Source organism: Canis aureus, chromosome 30, assembly GCF_053574225.1.
Source record: "Canis aureus isolate CA01 chromosome 30, VMU_Caureus_v.1.0, whole genome shotgun sequence".
NCBI lineage: Eukaryota > Metazoa > Chordata > Mammalia > Carnivora > Canidae > Canis > Canis aureus.
The window spans coordinates 24,581,112-24,601,924 of NC_135640.1; the positions used below are offsets into that span (position 1 = coordinate 24,581,112).

The 20,813-nt window shown below is 34.7% G+C and overlaps 1 long non-coding RNA gene across 6 annotated transcripts in view; it reads right to left on the reverse strand.

Annotated features, from left to right (window-relative positions):
- LOC144301784 (uncharacterized) overlaps window positions 1-20,813 on the reverse strand; it is a 242,908-nt gene that overhangs the window by 81,279 nt on the left and 140,816 nt on the right. The window contains exons 3-4 of one of the 6 annotated variants that reach the window (XR_013368642.1): window positions 12,984-13,041; window positions 8,119-8,314 (exon numbers count right to left, since the gene is read on the reverse strand). The exons of 3 other annotated variants lie outside the window; for them this stretch is intronic. This is a non-coding gene — a long non-coding RNA (uncharacterized LOC144301784). Of the gene's footprint in view, window positions 1-8,118; window positions 8,315-12,983; window positions 13,042-20,813 lie in introns of those variants that run through there. 2 more of the 6 variants (XR_013368644.1, XR_013368655.1) reach the window with 2 other exon arrangements.

Genomic DNA, 20,813 nt, shown 5'->3' on the forward strand with positions numbered 1-20,813 from the left:
AGGGAAGGGACAGGAAAATTGCCTCCACCCTCTCCCCTTGTATTCTCCTATTTACTGCTGGTACAAATGGCAGCCACTCAGAGGGCCTAGGTAGTGCAGACCAAAAAAGCCAACCTTCTGGACACAAGGCAGGCCAGAAAAGGGTACTGACTGAATTTGAAGAACGACCAGCACACCTGAGTCTGTCGATAAAAAATTTGTGTGTATGTATGTGTCATTACATTCATCAACATCCATTCATTTAAAAAAATATGTTGGGCAGCCCCGGTGGCTCAGTGGTTTAGCACCGCCTTTAGCCCAGGGTGTGATCCTGGAGACCCGGGATTGAGTCCCACATCAGGCGCCCTGCATAGAGCCTGCTTCTCTCTTTGCCTGTGTCTCTGCCTCTCTCTCTCTCTCTCTCTCATTCTGTGTGAGAATAAACATGAATAAACAAATAAATATTTTTTTAAAAATATGTTGAGTTTCTATTATTATCTATTGAAGCCTGCAATACTGTTCTAGGCTTTTAGGATGTAGTGATGGGAGAAAACAATACAAGGAGGGCTGCAGATCCACAAGCTTACATTCTAGTGAGGGTCAGGTTCACATTACAATGAACAAATAAGCAGGTGGATGGTAATATGTGCTCAGAAGATGATTGCAAAGGAACAAAGTGCTAATACTGAGGAAGTGACATTTAAGCTAAAATCTAAAAGGTTAAGTAAAAGGCTACCTGGGAAGTTCACAGGGTAGAACATGTCAGGTAGAAAGAAAAGGTGGAAATATTAAAACCTTGAGAGCTCAATTTCCTGAGCCAAGGGAAATGGAGTCAAGATGGCAGGGAAGGGAAGGGTGGTGGTGGGTAAACAGGGCCAATTACACAGATGTTGAGTGTAGTGTAGCAGCACCATAGGAAAGTTTTAAGCCCTATTGATGGATGAGATGAGGAATGATGAGGAAGAAATGGTATGGTAGGATACGTATTCTACATAGATCTCTTTGGCTGTGAAGAACCTTACAGTTGCCTACAAGAGAGCCCTGCTGGCTGGCATCAGAGTGGTTGTCACTGATGTGGAGAAGCAAGGATAGATTGGGGCTGTGTTTGGGGGTCTCAGGGGTCAGAGAAGAGGAATGAAGGATGATTTAGATGTGTCCTAATACTTCTTTATATTGTGTGGCACTATTTCAAATAAGTCTTATTAAAGTCTCCACAGGAGAACGCTGATAGAAAATTAAAGCATAGATTCATTGCATCCAGTAAAAGTCTTTTTCTAAAAAAAGAGAGCATGGTATAAAACATGTCTATCTTGGACGTTCATTTGGTTTTGACAATACCTGAAGGTACTCAGGATCAAGTCGTCTTACCTGTTAGGTGCTCTCATGACAGAAACTTCAAGTGCAGACATAGGAGGGGCAAGGGTATGGAGTGAAGATTCCCATTTATGATCTACTTTCCACCTGTGTTGACCTGATACAATGCCACTAGATAGAGATACCAATATTAATAAGTATAGCCATCCCCCTCCGCTCCCCCAACCAAAGCACACAACTAATGGAAGAGAAAGACGTATGAATTAGAAATGGTCATGAATATGTCACGTGCACTCATTGCTGGCATCATGCTCTAACTGTCCCTAAAATCCCACTATCCAGAGATCATTACTGATAACATTCTTTTGTCTTTATTTCCAATATATTTTTATGCACACGAATTATATTTTCTCAGTAAAAGAAGGATCATGTTATATTTAATAGCACAGAATTTTTCATGTATTTTAATTTTATTTAAATTCAATTTGCCAATATATAACATCCAGTGCTCATCACATCATGTGCCCCTCTTTAATGCCTGTTACCCAATCACCCTATCTTCCCACCCACCTCACTTTCTGCAACCCTTTGTTTATTTCCCAGAGTTAGGAGTCTCTCATGGTTTGTCTTCCTCTCTAATTTTTCCCCACTCAGTTTCGCCCTCTTCCCCTATGGTCCCTTTCACTATTTCTTATATTTCACATATGAGTGAAGCCATATCATGATTCTTTCTCTGACTTATTTCCCTCAGCATAATACCCTCCAGTTTCATTCATGTCAATGTAAATGGTAGGTATTCATCCTTTCTGATGGCTGAGTGATATTCCGTTGTATATATACTACATCTTCTCTATCCATTCATCTGTCAAAGGGCATCTCAGCTCCTTCCACAGTTTGGCTATTGTGGACATTGATGCTATGAACATTGGGGTGTAGGTGTCTCATTGTTTCACTGCATCTGTATCTTTGGGGGTAAATATCCAGCAAGGCAATTGCTGGGTCATAGGGCAGCTCTATTTTTAACTCTTTGAGGAACCTCCACACAGTTTTCCAGAGTGGCTTTACCAGTGTGTATTCCCACCAACAGTGCAAGAGGGTTCCCCTTTCTCCATGTCCTCACCAACATTGTTTCCTGTCTTGTTAATTTTAGACATCCTCACTGGTGTAAAGTGACATCTTATTGTGGTTTTAATTTATTTTTCCTGATACTAAGTGATGGGGAGCATTGTTTCATGTGTTTGTGGGCCTTGCGTGGGTCTTCTTTGGAGAAACATCTGCTCACATCTTCTGCCCATTTCTCAACTGTTTTTTTTTTTTTTTTTTTTTTTTTTGGTGTTGAGTTTGATAGGTTCCTTATAGATCTTGGATACCAGCCCTTTATTTAATATGTCATTTGCAAATATCTTCTCCCATTCTGTTGTTTGTCTATTAGTTTTGTTGATTGTTTCCTTTGCTGTGCAGAAGCTTTTTATCTTGATGAAGTCCCAATAGTTCATTTTTGCTTTTGTTTCCCTTGCCTTCATGGATTGTATCTTGCAAGAAGTTGCTGTGGCCAAGCTCAAAAAAGGTGTTGCCTGTGTTCTTCTCTAGGATTTTGATGGATTCTTATCTCACATTTGATCTTTCATCTATTTTGAGTTTATCTTTGTGTATGGTGTAAGAGAATGATCTACTTTCATTCTTCTGTACGTGGCTGTCCAATTTTCCCAGCACCATTTATTGAAGAGACTGTCTTTTTTCCATTTGATATTCTTTCCTGTTTTGTCAAAGTTTAGTTTACTATAGAATTGAGGGTACATTTCTGGGTTCTGTATTCTGTTCCATTGATCTATGTGTCTGTTTCTGTGCCATTACCATACTGTCTTGATGGTCACAGGTTTGTAGTACAGTTTGAAGTCAGGCATTATGATGCCCCTAGATTTGGTTTTATTTTTCAACATCCTCTGAACATTCAAGGTTCATTATCAACAAGGTTCATTCAAGGTTATTATCAACATTTTTGGGTTCCATGAAAATCTTAGGATTATTTGTTCCAACTCTGTGAAGAAAGTCCACTATATTTTGAGAAGGATTGCATTGAAAGTGTAAATTGCCCTGGGTAGCATAGACATTTTCACAATATTCATGCTTCCAATCCATGAACATGGAATGTTTTCCCATCTTTTTGTGTCTTCCTTAATTTCTTTCATAAATGTTCTGTAATTATTAGAGCACAGAATCTTAATATGTAACTTTACATCATGAATATTCCTGTAGTAGAAAAGACTTCAGAAACTATTTTAATAGGTACACAATGTTTTCCACACTCTAAAATGGTAAGACTGTTATTTCTATCTCATTTTTAAAAATGAGGTTTAATTTACATATGGTGAAATACACAGATCTTAAGTGTTCAAATTTGATCAGTATTAACAAACATATACACTTATTTATCTTGCATTTGTGCTCCTAACTGATCTATTTCCATCATCTCAAGAACAACCCTTGTTCTTATTTCTATTACTATAAATGAGTTTGTCTGTTCTACAGCTTCACAAATGGAAAGATGCTATAATCTCCTTTTGTGTCTGCTTCTTTCATTCAGAATAATGCTTTGAGATCCATCCATGTTGTTCTGTGTATCTGTGGGTTGTTCTTATTGTTGACCCATAATTTTACTGCTGACTGATCCACTTTTTACTGGCCCTATATTCTCAACCCACTTTCCCTTAACTCTCAACTTCCACTCTGGTATTTATGAGCAGCAGCAATCTCTTCAAGGATAGTCCCTTCAGAGGCAGGAAGTTCTGTAGGATATAGTTTGTTTTCACCTCTGTCTAGTTCTTAATGCCAATGTCATTAACTGTTTGTTGAAACTCTTCTACCTGTATTATTCATATAGTAGTTTAAGGTTACTATGCATACTCAGTCCCTGAATAATAAAAATCTTATTTTCTTTTTATCAACCAGGGGTCTCCACAGGGAAAAAAAAGAATGTATATGAAACAAATGGTGGTGTCTGGGCCAAGAGATATTAAAAAATTGGTTCACATGCTTGTAGGGACTGGAATATCTAAAATGTATAAACATGCCTGTAGACTGGAAACTGCTGCAGGATTTCTACATTACAGTCTTGAGGTAACCATCTGATTAGATTGACTCATCCACATTACAGATGTGAAGAATTAGGTTAAATTCTTCACTTAAAGTCAAATGATTGTAGATATTAGTGACATCTACAAAATACCTTGACATCTAAATCTAATATCTAAATTAGTGGGTTTTTAATTTTTTTAAAAAAGATTTTACTTATTTACTCATGAAAGACACAGAATGAGAGAGGCAGAGACACAGGCAGAGGGAGAAGCAGGCTCCATGCTGGGAGCCTGACGGGAGACTCAATCCCGGGTCTCCAGGATCACACCCTGAGCCAAAGGCAGAGGATCAACTGCTGAGCCACCCAGGCATCCCCTAAATTAGTGTTTAATTGAATACCTGGGTATCATAGCCTAGCTAAGTTAAAATATAAGACTAATCATCACAAAACTTTACAGTACTGATGTATAAATTATAAATTCCAAATGTTACAGAATTATGTTTAAATACTTAGTATTTTCATTAAAATTCATGAGTTTAACATTTTCTCACAAATATTATTATATAGCAGTTCATCATCAAGATATGAATTTGCTAACTTTAATCTCACATGCAGACACAAAATCCCAGGTTATTTTGTAAAAGGATTAGATGAAGATTTTAATTAAGAAGACAAAATTTTAGTTATATAAACTTCTGTTTTTCATAATTCAAAAGAAAAAGAACTTTCTGGAACTATTAGTAGGAATAACTCTTTAAAAATTTCTTGATTGCCTACTTCCTCATATTTAATTTATCTCTGTACCTTCATACATTTATAAAGCTAATTCTTATACCTTTATTTTAAAAAGGATAAAATTCAACTTGTTTCTGTATTTTCCCTCTTTATATCTCTGCTCTTGGATCACTCTCTGGATATGGATATCTATGTATTTGAATCTGGGCTTGGTCATTCCCACAACTCCTTTGAGGTTTGTTCCTGAGCAACTGTAAAGCATCGAGATACAATCTCTACTAGGGCTTATTGGGATTATGGGAATATGAGAGGAAATATTTTGACAGATGTAGCATCAATCCCAGACTGAACAGAGTTCTGTAAGTTGGTGTTACTATGTAACCAAAAGCTAAAATTTGAGGCCATGATTCTCTGCCCAGTTTGACTAGCATTAGCTCTGATCATTGTACTTCAGTCATAGGCAGTGTTGGCATCCAAGAGTGTAGCATGCCTGTCAGCATTTAGAATGCTCTCACTCAACACGATGCTAAAACAGTCCTATATTAAGAATGAAAGACAGGATCCTCAAAGAGCAGTTTTGTGATGAGTCGCAGGCCAATAATTCTAAATAGCAAGAGAAAAATTATTCTGGGATTCGCCAGTGCTTAGTTGAAATCTGTATTTGAAGGGAGGGGTAGGAAGAACTATAGTTGACAGATGGGGTTGGCATCCAAATTCTGGTTATTGAATTGTCCTAACTGCAAAATCTTTTGAAGACTTAACCAAAAGTCTGTGAAGAAATGTTCAGTATTCTAGTGCAACTGATAGAAACTCACATTCCTAATGTGAAAACTTTGGCCAGTGTCATATTAACTAAAAACACAAAGGACAGCAGAACCAGCCCATATGAGTATCGCTTCTGAATGATGAATGGGTCATCACAGACAGAGCAGACAGTGGAATGGCAGAGACCTCTAAATAAACTATGATAGACATAACACTGCTCTTGTTCTCCAACTCTGGAAAAATGTTCTTGTATTTTAAGATTAATAATAATGTTAAAATCATGTAGCAATAACACATCAGGTTCTGGGACACCTGGGTGGCTCAGTGGTTGAGCATCTGCCTTTGGCTTAGGGAATGATCCCAGGGTCCTGGGATCGAGTTCCACATCAGGTTCACCATAGGGAGCCTGGTTCTCCCTCTGCCTATGTCTCTGCCTCTCTCTCATGAATAAATATATAAGATGGTAAAAAATATATATCAGGTTCTTACTTTATTCCAAAAATATGCTAGAATGCCATATGACTAAATGAGTTACTATTAAAAAGGATGAGAAAACAATTGTCCTTGTCTGACCCCACAAATATGCAAGCACAAATAAATTTGTCTGTTTGTTGTGACTTTGTTGTAAATTAGAGATATATAATATAAAGAGATATAACTTCATCTCATGTGAAGGTTATGTTATATCTTCCAGGACATGACAACCTTAAGGGCTGAGAGAACTAAAGAGCTGCGAGCATTGATTACTACATGGAAACTGGTTTATCACATCTATATGGGCCAATTGGCTATGAAATTGACTTCAAGTAAATCCTTAATTAGTAGTAACCCATCATCCCACAAGTGTCTAAATGACTTCTGATAGCATTTAAAAGCTATGTTGAAAATAGGCTTCTAAAATATTTATTTTTATGTGATGTTGATGAATAATAGGAGTAGTTTCAAGCAATTTCTCAAAGTAAAAAAATAAAAGTGAACTTCTAAATTAATTCTCAGAGATAGTTTACTATTATGAGATTCTCGCTGCATACCTAATTTTTAAAAACTCCATTTCCTGAAATGAAATAAAACTAAAAAGAATACCTCAATTATATTTATATAGACTTTAATTCTCAAAAAAATAAAATAAACTTTAATTCTCTTCTCCTTTGGCACAATTAGTGTAAATGAGCCTCAGTATCTGTGTTGAAAGAATACTAGTAACTTTCCTCTGACAACTCACAAAACACAGTAAACAGTCATCAATTTTTTTCCTATTTTTTTCTATTACAGATCTTAGCAATTGTAACTGTGACTCATACATCAGGCAAGTGGTAAAAAGCTATGTAGACACATCTTTGTAAATTTGCTTGATTGGGATTATTATCAAGATCAGACCATGCGTTCAAAGACAGTTGTCAAAAGAACCATAGGGGAAATGTCTATCATGTTTAGAATAAATGTGTCTATTTCTATCTACTGTATTCCTATGATCTTCTGGGAAAGGTTTCAGGTTAAATTATAACTAACTCCAAAATAAGAAAGTCTTAAGACTGCTCAGTTTTTAGAGAGAGGAGCTGGAAAGGAGAGCTTGCCTGCTAATTTAAGATTCAACATTATTTTCTAGATTTTAAATGACAAGCATACATTTGAAAGGGCATAAGCGGGTACTTCAGTGCCCAAATCTGACAGTTGAAAACATGTATCCTAACAAGAATGATGCTCTACAACGTCAATTTTGAGAAAGATTAGGGACCACAGTAGCCCAAGCTGTCTGTGCTTTGAAAGTACAGCTTTTAATAGACCGACAGTGTGATTAGATTCAATGGAATTGAAAGAATACACTTTTCAGATAACTATGGTTAAAATGATTTTGAAAAGAACTATAATACAGCATGCATGTTTCATTGAAATAATATTTTTGCTCACATACTTTATGGTTATCCTATACTCCTTTGATTTACTTTCATCTGATTTACATACTCTTGCTAAACCCTAATCTTGGATGAAGGCAACATTTTCCCTTGGTGGATATGACTACTTGAATACGTCATTCAGCAGCATTTTTAAGCACCAAAATGATTTGAGATATCTGCCTCATTTTCTCTTTTATAAGTAGCTCGTTTTGGTGCTCTCCACTACAGCGTATTCATGCATTCCCTAGTCTCCTAAACCTCTGACCCCTCTGTTTGTCTTTCCTTCCCAGTCCCACTCACTTGTTATTCAAAAAGAATATATCTTTCTTATTTTTATTTTTTGAAGAGACTCTTCAACAAATGGCGGTGGGATAATTCAACAGTCACATGTAGAAGAATGAAACTGGACCATTTCCTCACATCATGCACAAAAATTAGACTAAAATGGCCAAAAGACCTAAATGTGAGAAAGAAATCCATCAAAATCCTTGAGGAGAACACAGGCAGCAACCTCTTCGACCTTGGCCACAGCAATTTCTTGCTAGACACGCTGCAAAAGGCAAGGGAAACAAAGGCAAAAATGGACTTTTACTGGGATTCCATCAAGATAAAAATCTCTTGCACAGCGAAGGATATATATATATATATATATATATATATATATATATATATGAATGACAAGTTTATTGGCAGTATTTTTATGCAAGAGTTCTTATTATCCAGCATTTAACATATAAGACCCAAGAGATTTTTTTTTCCAAGAGATTTTTAAAAAATAATTTATTTATTTATTCATGAGAGACACAGAGAGAGAGAGAGAGAGAGAGGCAGAGACACAGGCAGAGGGAGAAGCAGGCTCCATGCAGGGAGCCCAATGCGGGACTCGATCCCGGGACCCCAGGATCACCCCTGGGCTGAAGGCAGGCATTAAACTGCTGAGCTACCCAGGGATCCCCAAGACTCAAGACATTTATCTAATTAAATGAATTGAGTGAAAATGGCATGAACCTGGCACCATGATCCGCTCAATACCGACATCATAAAATAACCTGCCTAAAATTGAACCATTCAACAATGTAGAAATATTGTAGGAAATTTATTACTTTTAATAAACAAGTTTAGTGAACACATCATCCTATCAAGACTGTTTATGGAAAGAGGGATGGCCAGATTACTTATAGATAAAAGTCAATACGTTACTTGTATGATATACTTCAATTTTTGGAGATGTGTTTACAAATGTACTCGACAGCTTTCCAAAATCAAAAGCATACTTGTATTGAGTACTGACTTGATAAAGAATTATGGATAAACTCTCAATCTGAAAAGTAGGTCAATAAATTGAGAATGAGCTGAGAAGAACATTCTAATCTCTCATAATATTCTTCCTAAACTTTTCAACCATTAACTACATGCTTCTACACATCATTCCCAGTTATACTAGAACGTCATTCCCTGCCCCACATGTGTTCATGTACACAGAGGTATGGCACATTTGCAAAAGCCAATTCTATTCATCTCAAATATTATTAAGCAAAATTCTCCAAAAAAAAAGCCTACATTGTCTAAGCCTTTGCAGTATTAATCTTACATTCCTTTAGAAAAACAAAACAAAACAAAAACAAAAAAGAAACCCAAAATGTTTCACAATATCTTAAAAGTATCCTATATAGTCTCCCACTTTCATTTCTGGTTGTTTTTGGCCTATCTGCTGTGTATTCTGACTTAATGCCCACATATATAAGGAATTATTTAGCTCATTGTATCCTTGCTCAATCTGTCTATTACTTATATCAGTTGTTGAGGGTGGGGTATTGAAGTTCGCAAGTATAATTTGGGGTTTGTCTGCTTGTTTCATTTCTACCAGCTTTTGCTTGATCTATTTTGATACTGTTTTAGTGCATGCACTAGGATGGTTACACGTTAGGATCCTTGCTGATTATCCATTTTTATCAGCATGCTATGTTCTTCTTTGACTCCAGTAATTATTTTTTGCCCCAAGGTCTACTTTCTCTGATATTAATATTAGTCACTCTTTCTTTTTTTACTCATGTTTAAATGATAAATTTCATTCCATTCTTTTACTTTCAAAATACCTATGCCACTGAGTTTGAAGTTTCTCATAAATAAGTTAGAGCTGATTGTGTGTGTGTGTGTGTGTGTGTGTGTGTGTGAACATACCTTGCCAATCTCTGCCTTTTAATTATTTACATTTAGTGTAATTGTTGATATGTCAGAGCTTAAGTCTGCCCTTAATTACTTATTTTAGATTTATGTACTTTCTTTATTATTTCTTTTTTGTTGCTTTCTTATTATTTGCTTGTACATCTTTTAGGATTCAACCTTTATTTATTCTGGGATATTGAGTGTATATTTTGGAAAAGTTTGGAAACATTTTCTGAGCATTACAATATACATATATAACTTATTACAATCTATTGATATCAGCATTTTATCTCTTCCCTTCAGTTCCTTAACATTCCCAAGTTTTAAATATAAGGAGTTATAATTGTTTCAATTATGAAATATGATTTTTAAAACTTATGAGTAAAATAGTCTATTGAATGTGCCCATATTTCTGTTCATTCTTCCTTCCTGATGTTCTATAATTGCTTTATAATTTTCTTTTTGTTTGATAAACTTCCTTTAGTCAATCTTTAAGAGTATATCTGTTAGTAATACATGTAATATATAATAATTGTGACATAATAATTATATAACTATATATAGTTTTTGTCTTTATTTCTTCATTTGTGAAGTTTTGTGGGGTTCTTTTTTGCATACAATTTGGGGTCCATGGTACCATTTTTGCAACACTTGTAAAATGTTATGCCATTTTCTTCTTGCTTCCATGATTTCAAATGAAAAATATACTGTTGTTCAAATTGGTGTTCCCCTATGACTAATGCATTTGTTTCTGTCTGGTTGCTTGCAAGTTTTTTCTTCATCTTTCACTTTTAAAAGTTAATTTATGATATGTTTTAGTATGACTTCCTTTGGATTTATTCTGGTTGGGTTTCACTCAGCTTCTTGAATCTATAGGTTTATATCTGTTGTCAAATTTGGGAAGTTTTCAGCCATTTCCTAAAATGGCTGCATTTCTTAAAATACTTTCTCTATCCCACTCTCTTTTTCTTTTTTAGGATGGTGGAACAGTCACTGATGACACAAGTTTTGGATACCTTGTTAGTTTCCTACAGGTTTGTGAGGCTCTGTTCATTTTCTTTCTTGTCCATATTTTCCCTTTATAATTCAGATCGGAAAAACTCTACTGCTCTGTCTTCAAGTTTATTGATTATATTTTCTGTCAAATCCTACCTACTACTGAGCTTATAGAGCAAATTTTTACTTTTTTTTTCATATTGTTTGTTCTAAAATTTGTTGGCTTATTTTTATAAATTTATTTTTTGCTCACATTTTCTGTTTTCATTCATTTCAAGATAATTTATAATTTATTGTTTTAAGAATTTTTATAACGGCTTTTTAAAATCTTGTCAGAAAATCCCAATGTCTGATTCATTTCAGTACTAGTATCAGTTGGTTGTCTTTTCATCATCTAATTGTGATTTTGTTTATTCTTAATATAGTAGGTGATTTTTAATTATGCATTTAAAATTTTGTCTATTAGTACATTTTGAGTCCTATTGAAATAGTTTTTGTAGCAGGCAGTTATTCTGCTTAGGTTTAGTACACGAATCTTTGCTTACTGTTATTGGTTTTAGTTCAAATGAGAATTTAATTTTCAGAACGTTGTTTTGTTTGGCCTACTTGGTTTATCTGCTACTATGAGGACACCCACTACATCAGAGTGGTCCTGTCTCAGAGAGTAGAAGAGTTTTCCAGGTGTCTCTAGGTGGCAAAAGACATTTCCCATCCTGTGGGGATGAAGAGTATCTTATGGCCAGGCACCTCAGCATATGATTGCCGTGTGATAGAACGAAGCCTACCTTGGCCACTTCTGTTGCTATGTTGGGTTTCAGGAAACATTAACTTGGGTCTTCTTTTGAGTGGATAAAATGTTCTGTCATTATATTTTCTCTCTAGTTCTGGAATTCCTAACCAGTTCACTTTTCCTTTTTTTTTTTTTTTTCCTCTCTTTCAGAGTTTCCTTTGGCTTTTTATTGAATTATATCCAGGACTTACCATTGTACTTCACAGAGAGAAGTGGGAAATAAATCCCCACCATTTTGTCTAGACTAGAAGTCAGTCTTTTTTAGATTAGCATTTAATATTAGAAAATCCTTTAGGTTTCTTATAGTCACTGATTGAAGAGAGAATTTCTCTGGTAGTCTTACTAATAAAAAAACATCTTTGTATCACTCTAGTTCCCATGAAGAAACAGAAACCACACAAGTTTTTCAACAAAGGGAATTGGTTACACAGTTTTTGCATGGCTGCAAAGAAATAGATAAAATTGAGCTATCAGAAATACATGAAATGAACAACGTGTCTGCTATCATTAGAAAGGGATGAACAAAAAGAAGAGTCTGGGATTTTATAACCTAAAGTTGTGAAAGAAGCCCATGGATTTGGGACTCAGATTTCTCAGGAGAGTCTTCCCCCTGGCTGTAACTGGTATAATTAGACTAATCTTGGAAATACTGAAAAAAAATTGGATAATGAAACCAACTGCTGCTCTGTTGCTGCTAAGAAAGGCATTGCTAAGTAAAGCTAAAAGTAACTATGCATTCATAGAGGAGTAAATTTTTCTTCCTACTCTTAACGTTTTGATTTCCCTCTAGTCCTCCTAATGCAGTACCTACTAGGAACTCCCTGTTAACAGAGAAAAGTAATTTGCAGGATCCAAGTCCCAGCCCAGCAGCTCAGAACAAAGAAGCATAGGTTTATAGCTAAGATACAGTCACATCCTTTGATCATCTCTTAATAATTCCAACATAGATGCATGACAATTCATTATGGAAATTAGTAACTAGGACTATTCCATCAGAGGAAAGAAATACAAAAGACTCAGAAAAATCAAATTATGTGGCAGCAATCTTCTAAACATATTTTATGTTTCATGATAGACTGTATATGAACTAGCACAAACATATCTTTCTTCATGGCTAGTAATGGTTACTTTATTTATGCAAATATTAATGAACATATTAAAATAAATATCAATGTTTTATCTTCTGTTATCCATTTTAAGTTAATAATCGATGAATCCATATTCTGAATAGATAAAATATTTTATCAAAGTCCACTCTGGCAATTACCTGAATGTGCATTAAGAGGTTTTTCTGATCCTGTCTTCTCTAATGTTTGATGTGTAATCTGAAATAATGAGAAAATCTAAATGCTATTTTCAATTTCAAAATGAATGCAAGCTGTTTTAAGCTAATAACTTATTGTAAAACTGAGTATGTGGGAAGCCCAGGTGGCTCAGCGGTTTAGAGCTGCCTTTAGTCTAGGGCCTGATCCTGGAGTCCCAGGATCGAGTCCCATGTCGGGCTCCCTGCATGGAGCCTGCTTCTCCGTCTGCTTGTGTCTCTGTCTCTCTCTCTCTCTCTCTCTCTCTCTCTCTCTGTGTGTGTGTCTCTCATGAGTAAATAAATAAAATCTTAAAAAAACAAAACCAAACTGAATATCTAAGTAGAACATCTTGAGTAACATAAAAACCAAATTTGATCTATTATAAAGTTTTTTTTAATATTTTATTTTATTTATTTGAGATAGCGGGAGATCTAATGCTTGTGTGAGTATGAGCAGGGGGAAGGGCCAAGGGAGAGAGAGAGAAGCAGACTCCCCCCGAGCAGGATACCTGATGTGCAAGAAGCAGGATACCTTTTTGCAAGATTTATGTAAAGAATCAAAAACTTATGGACAAGAAACAGGATACCTTTTAACTTATGGAGAATTTCCTTAGCCTTGGGTTTCCTACTGACTCAACTAATTTTCAAGTATCCCTTAAAGAGCACTCAAGCAATTGCATAAGTGTTTGTGAGGCAATATGTGGTTCAGCCTTGTCTTTATTTGCATAAAACTTAGGGTAGTAAACTATATATCTCTATTATTATAAATTTACATAAAACAAATCAGCCAGGTTTATTTATAGGTAATTTGGACAGTTGTAACATAAGAAACATTAGCTTTGATTTAGAAAATCTAAATTTCTTAAGGATTGACCAGTCTGTGAATATTAACCAATTTATATTAATGGTAAGAGCTGACTTTCACTAGTTCTTACACTATATAAACCACTAGTCTTCCCTACTAAAATGTAAGCTCCATGCAAGCTGTATCCTCTTCTGTCTCACTCATCAGGATTTCCCCATGTAAGAAGAATGCCAAACTGTACACAGTGAACTCTTGATATATATTTGTGGAATGAATGAATGAATAAATGAATCTACTGAAAGTCTTATGAGACCAGTGCACATAGAAAACCATTTAATTTTTTTTAGAAAAAACCATTTAAAATATCAGCTTCTATAAATAAGTACGTGTGTTTTATTGTATTTTATTTATGCTTGAGAGAGAGAGAGGCAGAGACACAGGCAGAGGGAGAAGCAAGCTCCACTCCTTGCAGGGAGCCTGACATGGGATTCGATCCCGGGTCTCCAGGATCCCACCCTGGGCTGAAGGCGCCGCTAAACCCCTGAGCCACCAGGGCTGCCCTACACATGTGTTTTATAAATGCTATTCAAACATTGAATTTGTTAAGATTACATTTTACTTAATATAAGCTGTGACATATCCTATTTCCCAAATGCAATACTGTGTATTTGAATAGTATAGCTGTTTTTGTGTGTGTAACTCACGTTATCTCCCTTTGGCCCAAATTTACTTTCAGCACAGCTATACTGAATTGTCCTTGCACCCTTAACAATGTCCCATCTGAAACATACATAAGGATGCTTGTTCAACTCATGCTTTGGTTCCAATATCCCCACATCCATTTATGAACAATTTGGCTTGAATTCCCTCTGAATCTTCACCCAGAACTGCTTTATAATTTCAGTGCTTCTACTTATTTTTCTCATTTCTGACATCTTCCTATCGTTTTAATTTAAGCACTCAGGATCCTCCTAATTTAATGTTGTGTTTGTTGCTAAAGCTTCATGTGGTTTATCCTGATGTAGAGGAAAATCTTAGGTAGAATACTGAAAACTACCTGATACATGAATGAGAAAGTTGATCTTTAAAAACTTATATGTCACTTATGTGAATACATTTTAATGAATCTTACATTTTCCTTTATACATGTTTATTTATCACATTGGTTTCCTTTAGCCACACTTGAAAATTGATATAAAATCAAAACCCAAAATGTTTAATCATTGTGGAAATGCAGATAATAAAATCTTCCCCTCAGTTTTCAAGGACTTCTTTTTTTAACTTGGTAGTAAAATAAATTTTTGTACAATCTTCTCTTCTACTTACTATGTAGATAGAGACAGCAATATTTTCTTAAATATATAAGAAACTAATTGTTGACAGTTTTATTGTTAAATCAGCATGCATATTCTCATCAGAAAAAAATTTTGAATGTTTAGGTCATTCTTTATTCTCTGAAAGCCAATATCCATTGCCAATTACAGATATATTTGTCAAACTAACAAAAGTAAAAATAAATTTCACTCACATGACCTGTTTCCAGATGTGTCCTTTCCATGTTCCCATAAGGATTATTCCTCATTGCACTTAACACAATTTGACCTACTATTGGATTTTGGATTTTTTTAATTTTTTTTAAAGATTTTATTTATTTATTCATGAGATACAGAGGGAGAGAGAGAGAGAGAGAGAGAGAGAGAGAGAATGAGAAGCAGAGACACAGGCAGAGGAAGAAGCAAGCTCCATGCAGGGAGCCTTATGTGGGACTCAATCCTGGGACTCCAGGATTATGCCCTGGGCCGAAGGCAAGTGCTAAAGTGCTGAGCTACCCAGGGATCCCTGGATTTTGTATTTTTATTGCTACCCTTATTTTGTTTCCTCAATGGGAAATATGGCAGTGAAACACATTTTTGTTTTTACTTCTGGAATTATATTCTGCAATTTAATCATAAATTTACCACCTGCATATTTAAGACAACAAAATTAAGCTACAAATTAATTACCTTATAGTTATTCCTTCAATTCATAGTATTTGTTATACATTCCAAAAATTTCATTATATATTGGTTGTCTAACATTTAGGGCACATCTACTTCTAGTTGTTTGTATGAGAAAACCATAGAATACTCATGGATAATAGAATGTGAAACCTGAGAGAAATTGGAAATAATTTAGCTCAAGTTTCTCTTTTATTGTTATTATTGTTTTAACTGATAATGTGACTGATACTTATACTAAGTGACTTCTCCACGGCTAATTAGCACAACCAAGTAATGACAGAACGAGGAATAAAACTGGATATTATCGACTGTTTTCCAATAATCCCATACTTCAATTATCAAATTGTGTAATTTCAGTCAATATTTATATCATCATGCTAATTAATTAATCAATCAATCATACAAGGAATAGATTTGCATGCATGTTATGTGACTGATCTTGTTCTAGGAACTTAGCCTATAACAGTGAACAAAACAAGCTAAGATTCCTGCTTTATTATCATTAAGCAAAATAAAAGTACATTATATAGCAATTTTAAAGGTTATATGTGTCATACAGTAAAGAAAAACATCAGGATACGGAGGATCTTGTGTCCAGATGATGAAGGGCAGCTGGTGGAATCAGGAGGCTTTTGCAATTTGAAATAGGTGGCCGGGATAGATTTTTCTCATAAAATAGCATTTCATCAAATATTGAAAGTAACAATAGAGTTTTTCTGGTAGATATACTGGGGGAAAGAGCGTTCCAGGGATAGGGGATAGCCTGTGCAGAGGCTGTGACCTATGTAAAAGGGACACCAATATGGAGGTCAATGCAATACTAGGAGAGAATTTAAGAGGAGTAACTTGTGAACCAATCCATAAAGGGCATTTTGTCTGATGTAATGGCTTAATTTTCTACTCTGAGAAAGATGGGACACCACTGAGAGATGTTAAGTAGAAGACTTACACAGCTCAATTCACATTTAAGAAAAATAGTCTGGAGGTACCTGGGTGGCTCAGTCGGTTGAGCATCTGACCCTTGGTTTGAACTCGGGTCATGATCTCAGGATCCTGGGATTGAGCACCACCTCCTTCCCCTGTAACTTCACACTCAGTGAAGAATCTCCTAGAGATTCTATCTCCCCCTCCCTGTCAACCTCCTCTCACTCTCTCTCTCTCTCTTTCTCTCAAATAAATAAATCTTTAAAAAAGAAAAAGAGAAGTATCTAGCTTCTTCCTTGAGAACAGACTTTAGGGGCCACGTTTGAAAAACCAAGGAACTTCAGGTGCCATTGTTATCATAGAAGCAAGGGCAATAGGGCTCAGAAGAGGGTAATGACATTTTATGGCAAAATCTTCATAGTTCATAGAATACAAGGCTATTTTGTTTTGTTTTGTTTTTAACAAAAATAAAATCCATATGGAATTCTTAGATTTAAAATATATATATTTTAAAATCAAACATTTATTTTTTGGAAAATTTAAGCATTATCCACTTAGGGCAGTATATATAATTTTTTTCTCACCTTTTTAGTCTGTTATTGATATATATGTAAGTATATGATGTATAATATGGTGATTTGATACATGTACATATTGTAAAATGATAATCACAATAAAGTTAGCTAACATCTCAATTCCCTCACGCACTTACTTTTTTCTTAGTGTGTGGTGACAACATTTAAGATCTACCATTAACAACTTTCAAGTATGTAATGCAATATTGTTATAGTCACCTGCTGTACATTGGATCCCAGAACTTGTTCATCCTACAGCTTAGCATTCATACTCTTCAACATTTTCCCATCTACCTTACCCCATACCATGCTACCCTATTTCTATGAGTTCAGCTTTTTTAGATTCTACATATAAGTGAGAATATAAAGTATTTGTCTTTCTCTATCTAGCTTATTTCACTTAGCATAATGTCTTAGCAGTCAGCAAGCTATAGACTGCAGACTTAAACCTGACCACTGCCTGTTTATGCAAATAAAGTTTTATTAGAACACGGTATGTTCATTTCTTTATATATTGCCATGGATGTTTTCATGGTATAGTGGCAGAGTTGAATAGTTGAGAGTGAATGGTCCACACAATCTGAGAGTGAATGGCTTTTTATAGAACTATCTCTAGATCTAGCTCAACATTCTAGCCACAACTTCTATTATCCCTCGATAATTCATATTCTGGCAAGTTCACAATATGTAAAATTCATCAAAACCAGTATAAGTTCATTTCTTTGATTTTGCATATGCCTTTCTTTCTTTCTGAACATTCTTTCCTTTTCTTTACTAACTTGATAGGGTCAAATCTTTATTCAATGTCCAGCCCAAATACCTTGTCTTTTATTTACTTTTTTTAAATTTTATTTGAGAGAGAGAAAAAACAGTGGGAACAGCAAAGGGAGAGGGACAAGCAGACTCCCTACTGAGCATGGAGCCCAACGTGGGGCTCAATCCCACCACTCTGAGATCATGAACTGATCCAAAATCAAAAGTTGGAAGCTCAACGGACTGAGTCACTAGCCGCCCCCAACCCCTCTTCATTTATTTTTTTTTAATTTTTTATTCTTTTTACCCCCTCTTCTTTTATAATAATCTTCCCACTCTCCAACTCTACCAGAAAGAATAATCAATTATTTTTGTAATGAAATCATGTATTCTTTCTTGAATGCAATGTAATCTTTGCAGTCATCTCACTATATTGCAATTCACGTCCTTACTTCTAGACCAAAGAATAACAAAACAATATGTAAAACTTTGAGCTCTCAGGTAAATATCAATCTAATTTTAATATTGACAGATTTAAAAAGATATGGCCTATTCCTAATTTGCCTCTCTGTGTCTGTTGAAGAATAGAGAGCATATAAGATATAAAGCATGCTTAATTGGAGTTGTCCACAGTGTAGAAGTGTATAGAAGGAAGTGTTTCTGACAGAATGAAACTATAAAACCATACAGATATTTTAACATATTTTTATTTATTTTTATTGGTGACTTTGCAATGCATATTATTTTGTCATAATTTTATGGTACTTGAGTCATTTGGTTTCCATTACCTTCCTTATGTATTATTTAAAAGTTTTAAGAGATAATTAAGTTTCTTAAAAAAAAAATCTTTAGATTTACCGAGGGAAAGAAGCTATTTATTACATGGTCCTCTATTTTTTATGATGTCATGCTGTTAGCAATTTTAAGAAAATATCTTATAGCTAGAATTGTAAAAATGCGTAAGGAAAATTTGTTTAGTGATTAGTATTTTAAGTTTAGTTTGGTAAATGCTAACTTTTTCCTCCCTACTTTCAATAGGCTAGTTTAAATTCATTTATGATAACAAAACATTTAACAAGTTATTTTTATTTATACATTGATATAAGACAATGTTTAAAAAGATGAAAAAAAAGGACAAGTTGATATTTTCCTATAAAACTTGAACTATGGGGAACCCTGTTTCAGTTTTATAAGAGATACATTTCCAAGAGTTTTACCATTTCAAGAGGAAAAATTTCTTATAATAAGGTTTTCCACTCTTTCTACTTTGCTGGAAAGAAGGGGCAATGCTGAATATTACAAAGGCAAACATTAGCAAGAAAGTTTAGATATACCTATTCTTACATGAACTTTGCCATCACATGTCTATTCAGGTATCTGGATAGTGGTTGGGGTGGGATTCCTCAGAATTTCTTTCTACACATCTTGGATCTATTTGTATTTACTGAGTGTGACTGAGTTTTTCAGACTTTCTCTTTCCTTATATCTAACTTTTGCCCTCTAGTTAAAGTTACTTTTAGAACAGCTTGCATAGGTATATAAACATTGTGTGGGGGATCCCTGGGTGGCGCAGTGGTTTGGCACCTGCCTTTGGCCCAGGGCGCGATCCTGGAGACCTGGGATCGAATCCCACATCGGGCTCCCAGTGCATGGAGCCTGCTTCTCCCTCTGCCTATGTCTCTGCCTCTCTCTCTCTCTGTGTGACTATCATAAATAAATAAAAATTTAAAATAAAAATAAAAATAAACATTGTGTGTATGAGTTTATATGGCTTCTGTCAGCTTTATTTTATAATCATGTTTTATAATCTCATAATTACAACTGCTTGGAAAAGGCTGATACATCTTTTCTTCAAAATGATGCTAAAAACTCCATCTAATTTAATGTACAAAACTGAATTTCAATTTATGTTGCAAAAAAATAACACCGCGTGTTACCTAAGTAGCAAAAAACACGTTTGATAAAGCAAAATATAAGATTCAAATAATGCAGCGTCATAGTTAAAAATGCCATGAAAATCAACTGTAAGTGGTTCTAATAGATATACATTTCAAAAGTGGAACTTGTTACAAATATGAAGTTTTGAAGTAGCAGTTGTGTTATCGTTATTTTAACTATAAAAGAGATTTTCACCTAGAGAATGGTATATATGAAATGATCTTCAGTTTGTATGGCCCCTAAAGCATGTGCAAAATTAAGATTGTCTTAGCCCTGTCATACTGAAATTATTTTACATTAAATTTTTGTCTGAAATCTTGATCTGCAGGCTTAATGATAGCTTTGCTTCTTGAACACACATAAACATTGATTTTAAAATTTAAAGATAATTACTGCCATCAATAAAAAAATTAGTGTGTAAAATAGAAATTGACTTACAAGAATTGTATATGTAAACAGAATAAACTTTCTTAAGGCTCATCTCTTTTTATCATTGAATAATATTACATTCTCTGGTGTACCACAGATAATCTGTTCATTCACCTGTGGACAGACATCCTGGTTACTGAATAGAATAGACTTTAAATAACATGATAATATAAACAATTAATAATACAAATCTGAAGTACTAATGATGCAATTTGTCGGTCTTTTGAATTTTCTGTTTTTAAAATATATTAAAGATCTTCTAGTTTTTGGTTGTTAGGTTTTAAGAGTTAAGAAACTATTGCAATTATTAGTTGATAAGCTGTTGTTTTAAAATGCTCATTTTAGCCCTACTGTTCCTGGTTTTAATAAT